Below are 22,520 nucleotides of genomic sequence, written 5' to 3'. Positions count from 1 at the left end.
CTTTCGAGACTGAATCGCTGTTTTTATACAGGCCTTTATAATGGTGCTGCAGACCTTCAGTTAAATCAAAGAATAAAGTGAGGTTAAAAGAAAAAAAGGCCAGTATTTGATACTGAAGAACAAAATTAACAAAAAAGGTTTGATTTTTAGGATCACTCATTGCAACACACTGCGTAAGAATAAGAAATCCAGACTTTCGTAATGTATCGTAAGCCATTAATGCTTATATTCCGACATAAAAATGTAAAATATGTAACAGGCCCTTGACTGTAAACAGCTTGTCAACTTTTATGTGCATTAAATTGAAGTGACACTGGATGAAAAGATAAGCTGTTCACTCACACTGGGAAAGAGAATCAGACACTAAAGAAAGAAATAAATTAAGAAAAGAACTGTTACTCCATGCTGGGAATGTGACAGCTTGTGTTTAAAAGAATCACTCATTATCTGGGCAGTCAAATGTTCACTGCGCGGCGGTCCCAGCCGAATACCCTGCGTTCCATGCATAAATAATAATAATAATAATAATATTTCTGAATATATTAGCGTGTTTCATTAGTCAAATTATATTAATTTGGGGGTGTCTTGCTAATGCATTTGCAACAACTCTGATAACAGTATTAGACTTTGTTTTGAAAATACGAGGGGGTACTACAGTATATCATCTAAGGGAAACTGTGAGACGAGTGGCCTGGTGTCACAAAGTATATCATACTGTAGCAAAACTCTGAAAAATGCCAGCTTATAGTACCCGGGCTTGTAAATCAACTGGGACGCCCAATCAATCATTCAAAACAGCACGAAGTCGCTCAATGCGAATCAATTGGTCCCCGTGTACACCCTGTGGATCCAATTAGCATCTACTTAGGGATGGCAGGGATAAATCTCTATTTGATGCGTGGAAGAAATTCTAGTGGGAGCCGGGTACATTTAAAGCTGAATTAACCACGTATGCCGCAACGGAGACAGTGTCAACACGAAAATAATAATAAGAAACGTCAAGTGAATCTCAACCATTTATGCTGGTAATGAAACAGGAAGCATTTTACTTTGCTTAAATCTTTCCGCAATGGCCAAAAAATACTCTATACATGATCCTGATATTCTGTGACAGGCTGTGTATATTGAAATTTTTTTAGGATTTATGAGCACAGGATACGAAATCTGTAATTATAGCCTATGGGACATAAAAGTGTCGCAAATTGGTTATAGTTACGAGAATGTCCAATACTGATGCAAAACGAGTGCAATGTGCCCGTCATCTGTTAACACTGGGATTTTTCAAAAATCTATTTTTGGTGCTGGAAAGTGGTTAGCCCACTTTACGTATTTAACAACGAGAAATTTAATTTCACAAGGGCTGTCTTCTTCTATCCGATACCGTCTTAATGGAACACTGAGGAGATTTCCTAATTATTGAGTCTCTGCAAGATAATTTTCATGGCGGCGAGATCGCCTCCGCCGGCGAACAGGAACCATGTGTCGCGGGAATTTGGCGGCAAGGGGGAAGGTTCATCGGCAGCACTTCCTTTAGCCACTTCCTTTAGCCAGAGACAGGGTGGGGTCAGAGCTAACATGAAAGAAACATACAGTAAATATCAAACCAAAGATCTTGCATTCAAAAGGGGGAAAGAAAAAATAAATACATATGCAGAACTGATGCACTGAAGCTTAGTCTGCTGAACTGGAGGAGGTTACAGATCTTAAAAGTCTTGGATTATTTGGGACAAAAAAAATCAATATATACACATTGCTGAGTTTTAAGGGGCAAGTGGAACAAATCAACAATATGTCTCCTGACTCTGGGGGCAATTTTATCCAAAGTAACATACAAATGAGGTAGACTGTAAGCATACATTTATCATCATGCTCCATTGGCATTTGATTTTTGAATGAATGAATGTTAGATTTATATAATGCTTCATAAAAGCAATGGGGAGCCGCTTCAGCCACCATCACTGTGTAGCCCCCACCTGGATGATGCACTGGCAGTACGTTCACCACACAGTAGCTAAGGTGGTGACAGGGCAGGAGATGATTCACCAGAAATAGCAGGTTATTATGAGGCCAGATCTGATAGGGCCACAGTGGGCAATTTAGCCAGGACATTGGGGTACCGCCCATACTCTATCAAAAGATGGGGGGATCTTTTATGACCTCAGAGAGTCAGGATCTCAGATTTACGTCTCATCCCAAGGACAGCACCATTTTTACACTGGGGCACTGGGATTCACACTGACTACAGGATGGGCTTCCCTGTTGACCATAGTGTTCCCACCACTGCACTGGGGCACTGGGATCCACACAGACCACAGGATGGGCTTCCCTGTTGAGCACAGTGTTCCCATTACTGCACTGGGGCACTGGGATCCACACAGACCACAGGATGGGCTTCCCTGTTGACCACAGTGTCCCCGTCACCACACTGGGGCATTGGGATCCACACAGACCACAGGATGGGCTTCCCTGTTGACCACAGTGTCCCCGTCACCACACTGGGGCATTGGGATCCACACAGACCACAGGATGGGCTTCCCTGTTGACCACAGTGTCCCCGTCACCACACTGGGGCACTGGGATCCACACAGACCACAGGATAGGCTTCCCTGTTGACCACAGTGTCCCCGTCACCACACTGGGGCACTGGGATCCACACAGGCCACAGGATGGGCTTCCCTGTTGACCACAGTGTTCCCATCACCACACTGGGGCACTGGGTTCCACACAGACCACAGGATGGGCTTCCCTGTTGACCACAGTGTTCCCATCACTGCACTTGGGCACTGGGATTCACACAGACCACAGGATGGGCTTCCCTGTTGACCACAGTGTTCCCATCACTGTACGGGGGCACTGGGATCCACACAGACCACACATCATCAACTCTACCAGCAGCAGCCCAGCTCTCCCAGCTGGTCTCTCATCTAAGACCCAGCCTGGCCCAAACCTGCTTAGCTTCAGACAGATGACCTAGTTTGAGCTACAGGTGGTACAGCTGGCAGATCGTATGGATAATGTTACTACATCATCAATTGATGAGCCTTTATAATGAATCAAAATGATTAATAGTAACAATAACAAGTAAACCCTATGTTATCATTACTATCCAAAATGTATTCATCTGTAAAGATAGCAATTGAAATTCCACTTAACAAAAATGAATAAATGGAGAGTAGACAGTACACAATATACTTTCTGGATGTTTCGGTATGACATCATGAGGACCAGCTGACTATTGGCTATGTCGTATGTCCCGCTGCAGAGAACACATTACCCAGTGTCATGTCATGTCATGTTGTCATGTGATGCCATGTCATGTGATGCCATGTCATGTGATGCCATGTCATGTGATGCCATGTCATGTGATGTCTTTGGGACTGAGATATAAAAGCAGCTCCAGGATCCCACTGTGAGGGGGCTGGGAGACTCTCTCAGCAAGATCAGCAGTGGGAGCTGTCCAAATCTGGCACAGCTGGAGCCAAAGAGGGTGATCGCTCCAAGCAGGATAAAGGTAGGCTGCAGATCAAACAGCGTAATGGCGCTAGAGACGGAGCCTGGGAATTAACTCTGACTGTATTTAGCGGAGAATTCAGCATAGACTCTACAGACCACCTGGCGTGGTAGGAGACTGAAAAGTCCAACACATCTAAAACAGGACAGTAAAAAAAAAAAAACATTGTCTTTTTTTTTTCTCCCTCATTTTCAGTTCAAGGTTTTCTATTAAATCAGAAAGTCAAATAAGAGGCAGACTCTGTATAATGTCATCTACACAGGTCTGGGCTCACCTGCCCATGCAAGGCTCAAGACTGAAATATAAAATAAAGGTTTGAAAAAAGTTAAACAAAAGCTCACTATTCATGTCCGTATTTCAAATACAGCAACACTCCAGACAATGGGTAAATCAGAAAATAAATGCATCGAATCAAATTAATAGCAGATGCTACGTCTGAGTCGACAGCACAGACTGGTTAACATTTAAATGAGTCTAAAACTCTTTCCTCCCGCAGTGCAGACATGTCAAACTGGCGTCCTGAAATTGGGCTCTTATTTCCAACATGTGTGAGCGCCCAGTGAGAGCCACGTTATGAGCAAACCATCATGTTAGAATGGCTATACTGGGAAGCGCTTTACATGAAGCCACTCTTACAGTCAGATATCCCTTCAGTGATTTGTCTCTCTTTACTTCACAATAGACTTGTATCTATTATGTGATTTCCTTGAATATTTCCCATGACTACAAAGCACCTCAGACTGACTGTGCATTTGCAAGTTGTAACATAGCTACAGTAAGGCTTGGGAGGTATTACAGAATATTGCAGTATTTTGATATTTTGGCAACAGGGGTGCTGGTGGGCCCCCTCGATGAAATTTGCCACAAAGATTATCTGGAGACCTCACCAACCCCCCCACCCCCCCGCTCAATTAATTTTATTAGCAAGATCTCAAAACACCAGAGTAGTATTGCTTTTGAAAACGCTATCAAAATACTGTACGTGTATGCCACGGTATAATGTCTGGATGGTATGGTGGTGTGAAAAAGTAAATACTGCCCAAGCGTAGATACAGCACTGCATTTTTAAGCTCCATTTTGGATTTGTTTTCACAATAAGCAACTTACAGAAACTTTACATTCCTGTGGTCTGTAGGGACAACAATGTGTTTATTTGCACAAATACAGAAGTCTACAGTACCCACCATAACAGAACATTTATATTTACATAAAAGACATTCGGTTTCATGTCATTTAGTGACTGAGAAAACAATTATAAAATCAAGGGTATTCGACAGGTTTTAGTAGCTTTGCGATGTGTGACACATCATTTGCCGCTGAGCCTTTCCTTTGTTTTCATGACAGTAACGTTGATAGAAGAACTGGCATTAACATGTACTCTGATCAATAGGATGTGATCCTTTAAAAGTGGACCAGGCACAGAAAATATGAGCCGGGAACAACACAGAGCTTTGGGAAGCATCGAGTCGGTTGCTATGGAAACACCATGGAGAGTTTCCACATTCATGGTCACAATAGGGAGCACTCTACAAACATGAAAAGACTTCTTATTTTAAGTAGGCTGGGAATTATCACTGAAATTATCTAGGGGCTGAATATTAAAAGCACACATGAAAGGTAGCATGAAAGTATAAATCAGAACAAAATGTATTATTAATTTATTTGTTTGTTTATCGCTTTTAAGACGGAAAGTGTTCTGTTTTAATTTGGGAACAGAACGCCATGTGGCTGAGCGGGGACTTTGTTATTGATTTGTCCTTGATGTAACAAGTAACGATGCTATAAATTACCTTAATGGTGGTGATGTAAGAGACCTAAGTCCATTAGCTTCCTTTCGACAGCTATGGTAGCGTAGATTCTTCTGTGAGATGTTTCCAAATGATGAGAAAAAAAATTATGTTTCCACCCTCTTTTGGAACTAAATTTACCTATGGCGTGTGTTTGTGTGTGTGGCGGGGACCACGTACGGAGGGGTTCACCTGATGAGTGTTACACATTACACACTCAATAAAAGGTAGCGGCTGGAGTTCCCTCTCGGTAACCCAAACCCGACGAGTCACCCTTCTCCCCAAAGACCCTTTGACTGCCTCTGATTGAATGACAGTCTTGTTTGTCTTCTCTTCATTCCTCGTTTTGTGTTTCTTCTTCCTATTAAATTCCCTCCTACCAAGAAGTGGAATTTCCCAAAACACAGAAACCTGATCCACTGTTCAAGTGTAATTCTAACAAAGTTACTGTGCTCCCCAAAAACAATTACTTATTTTCCATATATTAATAAGCATTTTATTGTAATAATACCATAATGCATCAAAGAACTCTACATGCTTACATGGAATATAATATAATTTACATAAAGCAATGAACTTCTTAGGTAAGAAACTGGATAACCATACAAGGTATTAACTTTTGCAAGGCAACTGATAATGAGTAAATATTTTTATACTTCATTGAGTTACCAGTTCTGTGTGTTTTATTTACATCACTGTGGATTATAGGAACCAACAGCGTTTCCTTCCATCCTATCAAAATGCACAGTGAATGAGGCACTGCAACAGATCTCCTCCAAGGTAAATCCCGAATATTGTTATCTGAAGCGGTAAATAAATAAATGCACTTGCCAGCTGATGTGCACAAAAGTGACAGTATCTCTGATGTAGAGGAGGATCAGGAGATATATAATGAAATTTCCTTACAGATCTCCGCTGATTATTCGAGCTGTAAACCATGACGTCGCCTTCCATTACAGAGGCCTGGTGTACAGCCCTGTCATCCTCCCTTTGCTTAACTCCTACACAAAGTCTCTACACAAAGTCTCTTGTTCAACGTGCTTTGACTGACATTAAATCCAGCTGGCCCTGACAGGCATAATCCTGTGGCAAAATAGAGTTCTATATCTATAATGTAATCATCTGTCAACATTTGTGATGTGGCACCACATCAGGGACAAACCAGGTATGCATTCAAAGTATGACAAAAAAAAGTAAATCTTATGGTCATTATTTTTTGTTTTGCCACACAAGTCACCCATCTTCTGTATTATTACAGTACTTGCCTTAGATGGACATTACTTAATTATTCTTCCTATTATGTTCTGAGTCTGTTGCATGGATTCAAGAGTTTCATTCAACAGCACAAATAGTTAATCTCTCCTCTGAAAAAGATAATAAATTTTTCATCGGAGTTGTGGACCCCGTTTGGGTTTCTTGCAGATTTACTCCCCCCCCCACCCCCCCATGGTTGTTCTAACAGATCTTTTATAAAATATCTAAATGCCTGAAAGAGCTTTCTGGACCCTTCTCATAGTCATTTGTGCACTGACATAAGGTCTACGAAGAGACAAATTAGGTCTAAAATATTAAGTGTTACTCCAGGTTCTAGGTGGTGATACAAAGAGAGAGATTCTCAGAGATCGTTACACAGTACAGTGAAATCCTGACTGTGCATTTTCCAATAATAAGAGACTCTCTGTTCCCAGTGTAACCTAAACAGAAAAAAATTCAACCCCTCAAATCCATAACATACAATCTTGGAACTCTTTAAACTCTTTACACCTCACTTTTTTCCAGAAGGTTTGTAGATATTTACTGGGCTCTTCAGATGCTTTGTAGTATGCAAAGAACGGAACAAAGATTTGTTACAGTAACTAGGTCACACAAATCATTTCACCTCATGTAAATGGAGATTTGTTTTGATAACTGTGACACCAGAAAGGGAGAAACTGGCCATAATTGCAGCTACATGAAATGAATGGAAAGAAATTTCTCAGATGGTATAAATGTATGGTCCTGACCCTAATGTTACAGTGGACTAACATAATATAATGTGCAACAACTTCTTTGTAGAGCTGTCATGACTACTCAATTAAACTTGATTTCTAGATTATTAAAAAGCATTGATAAAATTTTCCCTTCTCGATTACTAGGAAAAATGGAACAAGGAAGGTGGTGCATAGCAGATGAGGGTTAAAATAAAGAGCGGAAGCATCAGTTGCATGGAAGAACGGCACTTTAAATTTAAAATGCAGCCATATTTCAGTACTGCAAAGCAGGACTTGACTGTAATGCAAATAACAGAAGACATCCAGGTCTGACGGACTCACCCAATAATGCAAAAGTAGCCATTCATATGCACTATTTACCCTCTCGGAGTAGCCTAGCTTGACTTCGCCATCACGTTGACTTAAATCATTTGCTTAAATTTATTTTCCATGAATATATGTCAAAATATTATTTTCTGTGAGCATATTGTGTGTTTTGAGTAGGACTGAACAATTACTGGAATAAGTTCACATTGCGATATTTGAAGTTTTTGCAATATTTAGGAAATGAAAATGACTATATAATCAAAAAGAACTTATTATCTACCAACAGTGTCAAATAATTTGATGGTTTTACCGAGAGTAAATCCTCCCATATAAAATACTTCCACACAGCGGAATGTCTTTTTGTCACCAGTTTTTTTCCTTTACACTCTTTTTTTCTCACAAACGTGGCGCACGGTCTATGTTTGAGTCCAGCAGCAAGGACAAGAATGATTATGATTGACTCAGACAGCACATGAGTTCATGCAAAAGCAGCAGTGGTGAAGTTTAGAATGTTTTTTTAAAAAAAAAAAAAAAAAAAAAAAACATATACTAGATAACTATACTAGAACCATCAATAAAATTGCAAAGATTGCTAAGTTTTGCTTGCTATTACTGAGTAAAACTGCACAACTTATACAGTAGATGGTTTGAACTTAACAGACTATCACGGTCCTTGTGACATGGCGAATTGCATGTGCGTGAAATGCCATGTCGATATTAACATCATTAATCAGTCAGAAGTCAGAGTAGCACTGTGAGTAGCGCTGTCCCTGCCGCTTTGTGTGTGGCGTTTGCATGTTCACCGTGTAGCTTTTTGCCGGATCCTGCTGTTTCCTTACACTGTCCAAAAACCCAATTGAATCGGCGTGTCTAAATTGACCATATGTGTAAGTGAGCGTGCACCCTACAATGGTTGCAATTGCAATGTATATATTACGTTATATTTAAGCGACAGCATACGAGAAGGAGCGCGGTTGTACTCCAATATATCACGGCTGTGATTCGGTCATATACAACGAGGCTGCAATTACTCGATGAATCGTCAGCTCGGTAGGTATCCCGATTATTGATATAATCGATACTGACAGCCCTATTTTTTGCATTGCATATTACTGGAGCTACGGCAGAGGACGCTGATTGTCCTGCAAGGACAGACGAACAGTAAATAATGTTCAGAGCAGAGCTGTGATTTATTATTACTTTTCTCAGAACCTATTACTGTTGTGCCATTCTGCCCTGAGAAGAACAAGAGGGTCCTCATTACGAGCGAAAGGCACAAAGATACATCTCTAAGAAGAGGATGGGGTAAGGAGCCAGAATTACCCTAGGTTGCGATTTCACGAAGGGAGGTCTCGACACTCATGACGAGGTGACACCAACGTACAGCTGCTTCACCGCAGTGGCAGTTGTCAAAATGTCTACATATAAAGCTTATGTCAGCTAGGCAGGAACTAACCAGCAGTGGGATGACCGAAGTGGATAACGGCATCACTTTGCCGTGCGGAACTCAACAAGGCCTTTATTAATGTCCAGATTTAGTGGTGTGACCAAGTACTTAGAACCGCTACACGCTCCAATGTTCCTGCATGCTCCATCGTCAATTTCAGTCAGAGTTACACAAGTGTCTAAAATACTACTGGACGGAAGGACCTTCCAGTCATGCGGTGTTTTGTTGATGTTCAGCTGCGTTCAAATTTGAGTACTGAAAAAAAATGCAGCCCACACCATAACACAAGTGCCAGTATCGTTCATCTTGAGGAGCCAACAGATTCTTTGGGCCTGTATACCTCTGTTGGCATGCACCCCGCACGCAGTCATCTGCCTGTTAAAAACTGGTTGACTCATCCGTTCATGTTATCCCCCTTCTCGGCAGAGCATTGTCTACATTTTTGCAGCACCTTGCATCCTTAGCCATGATAATCGGTTTATGCACTGCAGCTTGACCAAATTACCCCTTTATGAAAGCTCTCAAGGAGGTGTAAGTGGTCAAACTTTGTTATTTTTATATCATTTTTAGTGAATGGTTTCAGAGTTGCATGTCTGTTTCCTTCTTTTATCTTCAAAAAGTTGCGTATGCAGATGTTTTTTTCTCTTTTTCTGTAGTCGATGAAGTCTGTTGCTTGCTGATGTCGCCTCAGCGGTGGTTCTCCGTGACACATCGGCGAGTTGAGCAGTCGTTGGTACTAAAGCCCCTGCCAGGAACATGCCCCCAACCATCATCCCTCTCTCAAAGCCAGTGACATCTCTTTATAATCCTAATTACTCAAGTCTTTCCTTTATCTTCATCGTTACATGTGGAGTAATGTGGCACAGACAGAACACCCTCCAGGTAATGAAGGTGAAAATGAAGTGTTTTCCTCTAGTAGAAAAAAAGAAATACTTTTAATGAAGGTGTTCTGGGTGACAAAAGTCAGCCTTCTGGTGATGCTGAAAGGTACAGTAACTGAAAACACATTAAGAAAAGCATACAGATACTAAAGATGTGTACAAATATTAGTCTCCCAGTCCCTGCTTACTGTCAACAGAGTCATAAAATGAGTCTATTTTAGCTTCCACTTGATATTTCTATAAAAAAGGGGGAAAGTTCATAATTACCATGTACTGTGATTAAAATGATCTTTCATCTCCTCCTCACTGAGTGATGTTCCAGTTGTGTGATGGTTTAATAACATTTAAACCCAAATTACACATTGGCACCAACACCATAATTGCACATGTACAACATAAGTAAGGGAATGCAAGTGATGTGTTGCAAGTAGCGACAGGCATCACCGCTTGTACAAATCTCTGCCTCTGCGGCACCCTTATGCAGAAGTTTAATGCGAAGACGTTGGCTAGACCATGTCCATGGGTGGAGATGAACTGGAACGCGCACTGACAAGCTGCCGGATGCTACATTCAGTGCGACAAAAAAGGATGAGTGACGTTGCCACAGATGACAAAAATGCTCTGAAAGCTCAAGGAAGAAGACGAGCCTTCAGGTGTCAAACACTCACTTACAGGAGAGCAAAATATGGCCTTTTGTTTGTCCTATAATAGAAAAATTGCAATAAACATAAATAACATTCATGCAAAGCAAATAACTAATAGTTTCATGGTGCATGTAGCTCTTTCTGTTGCAATCCAATTTACTCTATCCAGTCCCACCTTGTGAAAAGATATTTAATGAATATACTCATTAATGTTGAGTGGATAACAATAATTATGGAAATACACAAGACAATGTACTATAAAAGTAGTGACACATTAAAGAGATTATTAAACGTGAGGGTATAACCTAGTCTTCTCCTTTTGGATGATATTATGGTTCACAGATTAATCTGCAGAACATAGTCCTACTTGCAATATAATCTGTTATTCAATGTGTCCACTCACTGAACCCACTGAATTACTTAGTTGGGCATATCTTGCACAATCAATATCACCCTGTTACAATGTGTAGCTGTACATGACAACAAGCAGAGAAGCAAAATTGAAATACATTAAAATATATTCAATTATGTTAATTTTTTTAAACCAGGCACTTATTTGAATCAAAGAAGTCATGGAGAGAGACTGTTCAGCAGGAGGTGAATTGCATTAAATTTAATTACAGCGAGAACAAAGGGTCTGGATACGCACTGGAGATTTAGAAAATTTCAAAAAATGGCATGTTTTTAGAAGGCATCACACAGCACACATTTGTATGTTTGATTACAACAATTACTGAAAGGTCAGATTCACGGGTGATCATCCGTGTTCTGAACTTGGAATCATACATGCTTATTAACATGTGTGGAGGCTTGCTGAGAGAGCAGCAGCATTCTGACATGGATAATTAAGTCCTTCTTTAGGACTGCGGCTGGTGAAGGTTTTTTTTTTTTTTTGACATGAGAGGAGTTTGTAAATGATACAAGAAGATATCATTAGATGATAAAACTTGTATATTCAAGGACGAACTTTGGTAGCATTGATACATATTTAATTGCAAACTCAAAGACGTAAATGGGGTTGGGAGGTGGCTCAGTGGGGAGCGCAGTTTCCCCACCCCTCCAGGCTTTGGGGTTTGACTCCCTCCCCAGCCTTGTACTGGATAAGCATTGCAGAAGATGGATGAGGTCATGAACGACCATACATTTGGGCTGCTGTGCTGTAAAACAAATGACCGAGTAGTCAGTCAGTTTTGCTTAGCTTTAATAAGTTATAACAAAAATTGAGTGTCCATGTTCTGGAGGTTAGATGCTAATGTTTAGCATTCAGTTAATTCAAATAATTTTCAAGTAAGTTTATAGTATTGGAATGTTAGTGATGTCAGAAAACCAATTCAGTCTGTATCTGCTTTGATCAACACATCCCCCCTGTCCCCCCGCAATGTGTCAGCGGCTACATGAAAGTGTTCAGATCGCCAGCAATCAACATTTACTTGGAACAGAAGTTGCATGTGTTTGATACAAGGGAAAATGAAAATCAGCAGTGTTTGGAGTTTGCATGTTCTGCAGATGTTGTAAAGGTTTCCTTCAGGTTTCCTGGGTTCTTCTCGCAGTCGAAAGACATGCAGTTTGATTAAGTGGCAACTCTAAATTGCTTTTGTGTGTGTGTGTGTGCATGTGCGTGTGTGTGCCCTGCAATGGGCTGGCATCCCGTCCTGGGTGTACCCCAGCATAGTGTCCTGTGTTGGCTAGGGTAGACACAGAGGTGAAAAGTTCAGGTTCAGAAAGTACAGATCCATACCAAGATTTTGTTTCAAACAATAGTTTGAGTCTGAGCCAGTGCTGATGGACGCCTCCAGTGGACCCCAAGCGTGAGACAGGACTCAAGCAGCCACAAAGGCACACTCTATGAATATTTTTATATTTTCAAGAAAATTATTAGTTGTTGTTTTATTTTCTGTTTTCGCTTCATAAATTAAAATATTGATACCTTCTAATGAGGTCTTTTTAATCCCCGAATGGCTGAAGGTGGAAATGGGGGGGGGGGGGGGGGTGGTCCTTTATGTAAGATTAAGATAAATAAACTTTCCTCCTCTGCTTTATACTCCTCTGAGTATAAAGAGCCTCATTCACAGAGTATTCAACTGATTGTTTGAAACAAAATTGTTTGGAACACCTGTGGGTAGACTTCCCACACAACATTAACCATAAAAAGTAGTTGGAAGATGGATGGATGGATGGATGGATGGATGGAAAAATAAAAGGTTTGCAGTCTCAAGTATGTTATGTAATAAACTGAACTTCTTAGAGTTATATGAACAAAGAATTGGAAATTTAAATTGTATGTGTGTTAAATGTACAATTGCGTGTGTATTTTCAAACCTATCATTTAATTTCTTCATAGCACCTTTCAATGAATATGTTATTAATGTGACCAAATTATGCATCACTAAGAAGGTTATATGAAAAAAAAAAAGTATTTTATATAATGAATGTGTCAGCTTCAGTCATTATTCAGTTACCTTACTAAAGTGTTTAAATTAAGGCCATTCAGAGCTCTACTTGACGACAGGGGTCCGTTCTGCAGAACATTGCATTTTCTGATTATGTCGTGCTGTATATTCTAGCTAGAAGTGGTAGCATTATTAGTAGAAGTGCTATTATTAATCATAAACAACATAATAAAAAGATCAGCCATAATATATCGTATGAAAACCCATAACCATGCCTTCTCCTGTCCTTCATGATGAAAGTGAAGATTATATACTGAGGCTGTAAAACCATCCAAGCACCACAGTCACACACTGTAAATCCTCACATTCCAGCGAGGAGGAAAGTCGGCCATCTTACATAAAGGACCACCCCCCCACACCCCCCCCATTTCCACCATCAGCCAATCGGGGATTAAAAAGACCTCATTAGAAGGTATCAATATTTTAATTTATGAAGCAAAAACAGAAAATAAAACAGCAACTAATAATTTTCTTGAAAATATAAAAATATTCAGAGAGTGCGCCTTTGTGGCTGTTTGAGTACTTAGCGTCCTGTCTCACGCTTGGGGCCCACTGGGGGGCGTCCATCAGCGCTGGCTGACAGAGGGAGCATGTGCAGGAGCACGATAGACGGGGACAAGGAGACGGGGACAAGGAGACGGGACGGGGCCGTGAGGCCATAAGCAGCCCCCCCCCCATGATAAAGGCAGCTCTCTGAATAGCCCAGCAGCACTTCAGCCTCATTTGATTAGCAGCACAAGGGGGCGTATAGGAGCTTCCCCTTGGAAACTCCGTCAAAAACTGCCCTTGCTTCAGGTCGGGGGGAAAAAATGTATAAATGCACAAAACAATGACTTTATGTACTTCCTAATACAGCTTCCAATTACAAGCCAACCCAATTACAATCTAAAAATTGGATTTCACTTACTTTCAATCCTCTTTAATCCCACCCCCAAACAAAGAACTCCAATGAACAATCTAATTATTCCTGACCCATTACCTTCTCCCGATAAATCACCCTACATGTGCCCTGACATGACAAGACTTGGAAATACACTGATATTCTCTTGGACACCTTCTACATACCTAATTAATTTAAAGAAAAATGTACATAGGGCACAAATTTTTCATTATTATACCGAAGACTAAGCAGCATTGTAAAATTGGCAACTTTCCAAATTTCTCCCACATTATAATCATAAACAAATAATAAAATACCTCAGAAATATATTCCAGCATAGGGAAACCCTTTTCGTTTTTATCACATGCTACCTAATTCCTGCATGCATCACCTAGAATGGATGCCAATGAATGTGTGTATGACAGACATGGAGTTCATGCGTGTGCATGTGCACAAGCTTGAATAATACAGCTAAAGGCCTATCACTGTGACACGCTATGACTAATGTCTAATCAAACCAGCAAGGAACGCTGCTTCAAAAAGTGCAGCAGCCAATTTAACTTAAATGTAGTCGAACAAATGAATATTATCCGTGAGATTAACTCCGTTCGAGTTATGGTGCTAAAACCCTCCCGCAATATTACATAGGTAGATGCATCCGAAAATGTGATCATCGTACAAGCGAGAATGGCACTGCTAACATTCATGCCAGAATGTCGTCTATCAAAGAGGTTCGTTAAAGTAGTTGCAGAATAATGGAATCGATGATAGAGCTTGAAGAATGGCTATTCAAGGCACGACAGACATACTGCCATGATCAAGATGGGCTGAGAACCTTTCCTGACTTCTGAAAAATGTAGCCCAGATATTTTTTTTTTCCTATTGAACCCCCCCCCCTCCCACACACACACACACACACACACACACACACACACACACACAAACCAGGTAAAACTTACATAGTGAAATATGTCAGAAGCAGGGGAGGGGATGTTCACATTTTCAACAAATCACTTGTCACTTTCTATCTTCCTGGTACAGAATCCCTATGGCAGATACTAAAGGCAATCTGTAAGACCAGTGTTAGATGCAAGAACAAGTGTCAGTGAAAGAAAGGGGATTCTACAGGACTATCCCTTCTGCAGCGGTGTGTGCTCCCTGTCTCACTTCTCTCTAGAGGGGAGGTGAAGGAGCCAAAGATGTCCCATAAGGCAAAGGGGGTCTGCAGGTGGAAGACCCACTGGTACTCTTTGTAGACACAAGATGTCTGTTATCTGCTGAAGAACTCAAGAATGAAGACCAAAGCTTCTCTATGTGCTTAAGATATTCTGCTTCAAGGGGAGCAAGAAATGAAAAGATCATACCAGTGCCAGGTCCAGCTGGCTTTGTAGCGGACAATCTGGAGCAGGAGATAGATATGACGACAGCAGGGTTTGGGTTTATAAGGAAAGACACCGCTGGCTGTCCTGCACCTTGTCCCAGCCTAGCAAAGAGGCCGTTTGATCAGCCAACCGAAGTCGGAGCTCCAGTCTAGCTATGTCTCTCCGTCCTGCAGGGATGCAGCCTCCACTCTCCGCCAACGGTCTGACTGGCGAATTCCCCACTGCCCGTTGATGCCTCACTGAGGACAAGGCGGGCCGTGTCTGAAGTTGGCTCTACTGTTTCGATTGTGTGGCTGTGGTACCATTTGGTGCCAAGACTCCCTCCCTGGCGATTGTCACAGTGAGCCATGCTCAGGCTCGGCCCAAAACATCTCATTACAAAGTGAGATTAAATTTCTCAGGCCTGTGGTGTTATCTAAAAGATGCATATACAATACTGAAGAACCCTGGATAATACAGTAGGTGCAATTTCATCAGGGTTATTTTATCCATAATTTTTTGGCACAACAATTTTACCTCCGACATTAATCATTTCATTACATATCCCTTTCATCCAAAATGTATTATGTTATTCCATGTACTCATTGACTGTAATTCTACTACTACTACTACTATTACTACTAACAATAATAAGTATAATAATAATAATAATAATAATAATAATAAATAATAATAATAAAATAATAATAAATTATTTGCTTTTATTTTATTGCATAGGAATTTAATTTCACAGTTAGCTATGGAGAAAGTCTAGCACAAGAACATACAGTTAAAGCAAAATATGTCTATTCTGGGTGGGGAGGATCTCTATATAAACTCCCTTGCATTGCCCACGAAAATAACTTGAAAGTTTCTTGAGATCATTTTTTTTTTACTAGAAGTTTCTCCTAAAAGGTGGAAATCAGCTGCTACATGCTGAAGACATTTTCAGAACTCAAACATCTCCCCCATGCTTTATTTCCCAAGCATGTTCTGCTAACCGCTAACCGCTACAATGTGACATATTAAATTGCACCCGCACATGTCCAGGCTCTTGCCAGATATGTCTGTTTACCCCATTTCCTTTTCATTACTCACGGTCCAAATGTTTCATCATGGGCATAAAGGTGCTTCCGTGTCTCACATACCACTAGCAGAGAAGTAAATTGTTACAAGAACAAAACATTTCAATGACAGGTGATTTAGGCTTGTAGTATTGTCACAAAATTCAGCATGTTTCCATAATACACGCATGGACTTCTTCATTGCTACATTAACACTAGAAGTACGGCAACTGAACAAACCATCTATGATACTTAAAAAAAAAAAAGAAAAAAAAAAAAGGTTTTGACGTTTTTAAAATTTTTGGGGGGAAAAATATTTTTTATATGGTTTATTTAAGTGTTACAGAAAAAAATAACTATTCCTTATGTTTGCCTTTCAAAATATGTTTTCATCCTTTCAATGTGTCCTCTCAGTGATTACGGCTCATTAATAAACTTTGATTATAGGCAGATTTTTTTTTTTCCCACCTAACTGCAATTTTGCTCAGATAACTCTTTGAAATGCCTGGCTATTAAATGCATGAATACTGTGACCGCAGTGTCACCCAGAATATGAAATGAGTGGCGCTATTATTCCCATAATATTGAGTGTCCCCTTAAAGCGTTTCAGTTCGTAGCTTAACATTTCGCTGTTCTTTATAGCTTGCTGACTAGGGTCTGGGAAAGTAAGGTCAATTAAAAGTGTCCCTCCACTGGGCTTCTGAAAAGAGGATTTTTATTAAGTTCGTGGTTTGCTATAGTACAATAATCTTTGAATGCTCTTAAAGAGATATGATGGAAGATATTAATTAAATATCCTTAGATTTAAAAACACCATTCAAATTCTTATCTATTCTTAATCGATCATCACCACAGTAGAGCTATACTTCATGCATATGGAGCTGTCAGGCTAACAGCATTTACTTGACTGTACTCTGTATAAAAATTCTGGATTTTCCCATTCAGATTTAAATTCACATCAATTTGTTTTCAAGTGGCGTACAATAACGTTCAGTCTCTTCCAGCGATAATATTCAACAGCACAAATGTTACATTGTACTTTGTTTACAGCAGTCTGAGCAATTAGATAGTTAAGAATTATAATGGACCTGTGCTATTTGCACAGATTTCTACGACTAAATCACAACAGGTCAGTTTGTCGCAAGGCTGGAACAATAATCTGACGCCATGTACTGATTTGAATAATTAATACAGTAACACTTGGACCAGTGATTCATATAAAACAAGTTACATAATCAGCTAAACTTCTTTCACTTTTGTGTACTAGAGGAATTTGAGGAATATTTACCATTTTAGGCATTTATTTATTCTGCATCCTGGCCGCTTTTATGCACAGCAAAATTAAATATGTGCTCTGCAAGTAGAACTAAAATACACATGGTACCCATGATGGCTATTTGAACAGCTGCGCACGTTATTCAATTAATCCCATCTGCATTTACGTATTTACTGGCAATTATTCTCATAGGGTAAGACAAGTCATTTTTTCTTTACAGGAGGGAACCATGAAAATGAAATATATGTGCAATATCTATCTTTCACATAGAGATGTTGGGCATCACACATGCTACAGTAAGTTACTGTAACTATTCAGTCACAGAACTATAAATACTGTAACACTGGTGAAACGCAATCCTTTCACTCCGAGGACTCTAATCTCCCTTCAATATTCTACATGGAAATAACCTTGTACGATTCAGTGCACGTTAGTTCAACGCTATCGAATGTTAATGACTTTATTTTTAAAGTAGTTTGAAATTTCTTCTCTGAATGATGAAAACAGTTTTGGTAAATTGCAAGAGAGCAGAAAAAAAGGAAATGGCTATTTTTGAAGCTTTATTCAGATTTATTTTTGACTATTAAAAAAAAAAAACCTGAGGTTTCACTAAGAACTCAAGAACCATAAAGTCCCTTGATGCTGCCCATAAACAAACCATTAAAACAAACCAGAACTGTATTTTACAACTGCTACATGTAATATATATGGACTTTTAGATGATATCCATCCTTTTCAAACAATAATGAAGTTTAAACAAAGAGCACCTTCCAAAGAATTCGGATTTCAATTGATTTGAATAAAAAGGATCAAATTATATGCTATTTGACAAACAAACTTGATGTCCATGTTTCAGTTCAGTCTGCGTCCACAGTCTGTCAAAAAATTTTGTTTCACAAGAACAACTCCATTGATTTCACACCACATGAACAGAGAGCAACAGTTTTTCAGTTTAGTTTTTTTTTCCTGTTAACTCAATGTGCAGTGTTTGTATGACCAAAAGCCACAAAAAAAACTTCTGCCCTTAGACTAGTAACACACAATTGTGGCTAGTGAGGTTGATATTGACTCCTATCAGTCCGAGCAGGGGGCATTATTAAAGGCGAATGGAATTTAATAACCATGCCATCATGTGCCTTGATGTCCGCGGTCAAACTGATTAAAAGGTAACGGTAAACGTCAAGCCCATAGTACCATTGTTCTAAGGCCACGCATCCCATAATACACATTGTCTCACTTTCCTAGTGTGAGATAAACAGCGATGCCATATGGCTCAGGGTGTGATTTCCCTAATTAAAACCTGCATTGCTTTCTGAAAATGCATCACTGTTTAGACGCTTGGCTCACTTTGCCTCAGCACACTGGCTGCCTGCTCTCCCATATGGTACTATTTGAATTGAAATCAAATACAAAACTTGTTTTTTTTTTTTTTCTCCTAATGCCAAATGCAAATGGACATCTGTCTTCATTACATAAGCCGAATAAACAGTGATTCTCAATAATTGTCATCCCTTTTCAGAAATATTTTGTTCCACTTAATTATGACTAAAACATGCACTTATCAATTTTATATATTTGTCGCTTCATACATGACTATCTAACCCTCTATCTTCAAGAAGTGGTTTATCAGTCTGGAGTGATTTGGAGACTCTACCTGTGGAAATACAGAGTGCATAAGTCCTGTCCATCACTTCTGAGGTACAAAATAAAGAGTGATTTAAAGCGATCAATCATCACTTTGCTTTTTATTGTATGTCCACCAACTGTTGTTCAATGCTAATTAGGCATACAAAGAATTAGTTTAACAATCTGATAACACTTTACGTGAGGGCACTAGTAACTTATTAACTTAGTTATTACTGAAGTACGAATTGAAGAAAAGAAATGAATGAGGAAATTAAAGAAATATAGTAACTGCAAAAAATACATTGAATTATTAATATGGTAATTAATAATTAATACGATTTATTAATGATGAACAAACATGGGATCAATATATAACTAAGAATTCTGGTTAATTAACAGTTTCTGGTTAATTAATACATTAAGTAAGACTGTACTACTACATTATTTGTGCCCCCTCTAGTCAGGGACGGATTATGGGCTGTGTGGGCCCCTGGGCAAAACGTTTGCGAGGGCCCCCCCCACCCACCACCACCACCACCAGCACCACCACCACAACCACCACAATTCAAGGGCCCTTGGCAGCCAAACGCCCTCCCTCCATGTTTCCATCAGAGGCCCTATAAGGTCAGGGGCCCTTGTAGGCAAAGGATCAAAGAATGTAGGCCCTCTAAAATAGACAAACGAAAATACATTGTTGATTAGCGTTGCAAATTGTTTTGGGCTAGGGGCCCCACGGGCCCCCTGCACCCCAAGGGCCCCTGGGCAGCGGCCCCGCTGGCCCGGTCCGTAATCCGTCCCTGCCTCTAGTAAGTTGGGAACTGCATGGTGGCTTAATACTGCATCTTCACGCTTCCACAGCTGGGGGTCTAAGCGTCACCTCTGGCCCAGTGCATGTCCAGTCGTTGTGTGGGATTCTTCCAGGAACCTCTGCTACCTCCCACAGTCAAAAAATGCAGCTGTAGGTGAACGGGGATGATGTGTCACGCATTCTGCAAGCGCGTGACCACCGACGGACTGGCATCGCTTTCAAGATGTTCTCTATCCCAGTGCATCCTGGGATTTAAACTTGAAAGGCGGTTATGAAAGATGGATAGGACTTCAGCTTCTCGAAATGAGACAAATATATAACACGGAAAAGTATGTGCCTCTGCCTTATCCGGCCTTATTACATGTTAAATCACTGATGAATAGCGGTGATTAATATTACGGCATAAAGGTGGCAATATGCATATTATGACATAAAAGCAGGGCCGCAAAAAAGAAAAATAATGTCCGTATAAAATATGTAGGCGTGTGTTTTACTGCCATATAGAGACCGTGTGTGACACCCCCCTGGTAATTCCTTAACATGCTTATGTGTAGATACACAAAGGCACACAGACACGCACATTTATAGCGGTAGCTCCCAGCACACCGCGGCCTCAAGATGAGATCTCAGGGCGTATCTGTAGAAGAACATTTAGCAGCTGGTGGTTGATGAGGGAGTCAGTGGGGAAGCAAACCGAAAACATCGAGCCAAAAACATTGACACGAGAGCCGCACCTCAGATCTTTTTAATGAGAAGTGGAGCACGCGTGCATTCACGGGACACAGTGCAGACTGACCTGCAGACGTCGACGGTCAATATATAAACCGACATGATCCCACCATGTCGCTCGGCACAGACAAGTGAAAAACAAACAAGCAAACGCATAAATGAAACCTGCTGATTACTCTCCATTTCTGTAGCACTGGAAATAAAAAATAACACACTTCTGAGGGGTGGATGATTGTATTCGTCGTTTGAGTGACATTTTCTTAGTGTTGGGATTCTGAAGAACAGAAATTTCATTGAAAACATAGAGGATATTTACCAATGTCACTCCCTGCTAAAGCTAGACATGAGTGAGTCTTTCTGACTCAGAATTTGAAAGTTCTCTTTCATAATCTGAGGGATAGATTTTGGTTGTTGTTTCAATAATAAATATTTAAGAAGGTGCCTCCTCTCACGCATGGTAACCCCTCTCTGTTTTGAAGTATGTGGAGTATCTGTTATCACCATGACGAAGATCAGAATTGACCTCCATCAAAACAGGCCACGGCATCAAACTGTCCCTGAAACATTTAAAACTTTAACTGGTTACTTGTAGAGATACACTCCAATGCACTTGAAAGAAAAACCAGATTCTTTTAGATCTTCGTGCAAGAAGGCCATTTTTTCAAAATTGCAAAGGTGACACTTCATTTCACCATTAGCTAATACGTCGTGTTCAGTCGAAACCAAGAACACCTGTGACATTTTGAAAGTCAGCGCCGCGTTCCGAGCGTCCCGGGAGCAGGTGTTAGCGTGTCCGACGCGTTTCAGACAGTGACATAGTGACATGGCTGTAAATAGGACCAGGTTTCCCCGCGGCACGGACGGTGTGCAGAAAATGTGCCCTAACAGCAGGGCTCCAGAAGGCAGCGGGAGGGAGGAACACCGGAGTGATGCATCAGGCCCGTCTCCTCCCATTGTGACTAATGCCTCACTCTTCTCAGCGGAGATGGTCTGACAGCGGCCAGTAGGCTGAAAGCTCCACACCCCGGCTGCGTACCTGCGAGGCCTCCTGCACAGCAGCCCCCAGTTTCCCCCTTTTTTATTACACTATATCACACTTTCAGCCATAAAGCACATAAAATGCACCCTTGTGGGCGGATGCTGTTTTTTGAATATATAGAATATGCAAACACAGATTTAAACATCCCCACAGACTTAGACACTGAAATCTTGTAAGATTTTTTATTCTTCATATGAATTACCTATCAAGAAAACCTTGAACCTTTCCTTCTGCTTTTGGTAACAAATTAAAATTCTGCAGTGTTTGCTATGTTTGTTAAGGTTTTGCTGGGATGGGGTCAGGATTCACCTCATTAACGTGAGAGTCACGGGAAAACCCCCACAGCCATGCCTGTCTTCTACAAATCATACTTCACATTCAACGGTGTCACACACGATATCCTGCAGATGCATTAAATCACACCTGAGTTGTCTTGACGCTTTGACATCTCCCTGCCGGTGACTCGCATTACCTTTTAATTCTGCTCCTAAGGCAAGTTCTGGCAGTAATCTGGAGGAGGACCGGTGCCTCAGTGTAAGACCTTAATCCCTCTGCATACTCAGATGTTGCTCCTTGAGACTGGACTGCGCCTCACATTAGCCTGATCACCTTTATTAAGAAACTGTTTCCTGTCTGGTTTATTTCACGATGAAAGACCATTATTAGGTACCTCCCCGGTCAGGTGCCACTCCACTAATCAAGGTCATCACCATGTGGCAG

At 40.6% G+C, this 22,520-nt stretch overlaps 1 protein-coding gene and 1 long non-coding RNA gene across 4 annotated transcripts in view; one reads left to right on the top strand and one right to left on the bottom strand.

Moving 5' to 3' along the window:
• The window catches only part of LOC111855497 (teneurin-1-like), a 365,325-nt gene that overhangs the window by 250,466 nt on the left and 92,339 nt on the right, over positions 1-22,520 (bottom strand). The window lies entirely within an intron of this gene.
• LOC140593179 (uncharacterized) lies at positions 3,378-6,646 on the top strand. The gene is made up of 3 exons (XR_011993441.1): positions 3,378-3,511; positions 6,007-6,078; positions 6,207-6,646. It is a non-coding gene; the product is annotated as an uncharacterized lncRNA (long non-coding RNA).

This window comes from Paramormyrops kingsleyae, chromosome 10 (assembly GCF_048594095.1).
Source record: "Paramormyrops kingsleyae isolate MSU_618 chromosome 10, PKINGS_0.4, whole genome shotgun sequence".
In the NCBI taxonomy this organism is placed as follows: Eukaryota; Metazoa; Chordata; class Actinopteri; order Osteoglossiformes; family Mormyridae; genus Paramormyrops; species Paramormyrops kingsleyae.
Note: the sequence above shows the minus strand (reverse complement) of the source record. Positions and strands in the feature narration are given on the sequence as shown.